Source organism: Myotis myotis, unplaced genomic scaffold (assembly GCF_014108235.1).
Source record: "Myotis myotis isolate mMyoMyo1 unplaced genomic scaffold, mMyoMyo1.p scaffold_m19_p_6, whole genome shotgun sequence".
NCBI classification, from domain to species: domain Eukaryota; kingdom Metazoa; phylum Chordata; class Mammalia; order Chiroptera; family Vespertilionidae; genus Myotis; species Myotis myotis.
In genome coordinates, this window is record NW_023416368.1 from 94,711,135 (window position 1) to 94,712,949 (window position 1,815).

The following is a 1,815-nucleotide window of genomic DNA, read 5'->3' on the forward strand; positions in this document are numbered from 1 at the left end:
GCCTAAACAATACATCATTTTGAGATGCTCTGAACTTTATAAAATTGTCAACAATTTTACATGATGTTTTTCCAAAAAATTGTACCAGTTTACACTGTCCCCAGTAATACCTGATTCTTATTGATCCCACTTGCTTTGTCCAATGTATTTATTTTTGCCAACTGAATGGGTCTAAAATGGTATCTGTCTTGCTTGGCATTATCCCGATTATGAATGAGATTGAGTGTGTCTTCATGTGTTTATTGGTCATAAATGTCTTCTCTTCTGTAAGTGTGCATTGTGTCTTTTCCCCTATTCTCTCTTTAGGGTTCTGCTTTCTTTACTGACTTGTAGGCGTACTAGGGAGCGCTGGACGTCTCTAGAGACAAAGATGAAATCACCCGTCCTGCCAGTGAAAGCCCAGCGCCCCTCACGGCCTGTGCCACAGCAGCTCCCCTTCCCTGCAAACACCACCACCAGAGGGCGCCGTCACCGGCACTTTTGCCAGGATAGCTGGTGAGAAACAATTTGTCATTTTCATTTGCACTTAAAAACATGTTGAGCATCTTTTTTATTTGCTTCAAGGCCAAATTGCACCTTTCCCCTGAGTAACCTGTTCATCTTCCCATGGCTCCCTCCTCTGAGGATCTGCTTTTCTCTCTCAGTATTTACTGTAACATTCCTATTTGATAACCCTTTTATACTCCGTTTTCCCCCTTTGCCATTTCTTAGTCTTCTCTCCCTTCCCCCACAAGGTCCTTCCACCTCACAGATCTGACACTTCATCCTCTGAGCTCCAGGCCAGCTGCCTCTGCTGTCAGCCCACTCTCACCAGGGCCTTTCCCACCCATTACCCCAATGTCCCTTGTTCCCCTACTACCTGCCCCGCTCCTCTCTGTTCTTCCCCCTCCCATCTTTCTAGCCCCTTTCCAGCATCCTAAACACCCTTTCTCTTGAATCTCTTTCCTCTCCCTCCACCCTCTCTCAGTGGAGACAAAGCAGAGACCTTCCTGCTCTGCCATGTGTCTGTCCCCCCTCCATTCTCGCCTGCTGGTCTGCACAGAAGACCTGCATGCCTCCTCTCTTCTGCCTTCCCACTCCAGTCCCTCGGCCGTCTTCACAGGGTGTCTTCTCTTGCCTCTTCTGTCCCTCTTCCACGGCCACCTCTCCTAGCCATTTCTTCTCTCAGATCTGCTCCTCTCTGCTTCCCCTCAATGACGTGCCCTCCGTCTCTAACCGTTTCCTCTCCCCCTTGTCCCCACGCAGTGCCCTCCTCTGCCATTTCCTACTTTAGTTTCTACAACTCTTCCTTTTTGTTGTTCTCCCGAGGGCAGCGTGTTCTGGTCCTGCATGGGGCCGGGCTGGCTATGATTTCGGGGTCTGGGACAGTCAGCCTGCCTCCGCTGGGGAAGACGGGGCACCTTCCTGCAGAGCTCTGGAAGAGAAAGTGACCTCACCCAGGTTAACCCTGGGGAAGCCCCACTCACGGGCCCTATTTTCCTGTCTCCAAGGAGGCCCAGAGGACCATGAGGGTGGGGTTCTGCCAGCACTGAGCAAGAGCTGCAAGGATAGGGATGAACCTCCCCTTCGCCCTTTAGCTTGGCCTCTGACCTCTGTGACCTCCAGCTGTAAGCTGGGCGAGCAGCTAGCTGAGGGCTGCTCTGGTGGCAGGAGGTGGCTTCCGCTCACAAGCTGCCTGTTGTCTGGGTCTCGTGGGACTGGGCGTGTGTCTTGAGGTGGCAGCGAGTGTCCTGTCAGTGGAGTATGTAAACAGAGTCCTGGCTTCCTCAGGCCTTTGAGGAGCTGTGACAGGGACACAAACTCTGAGGCAGAGGA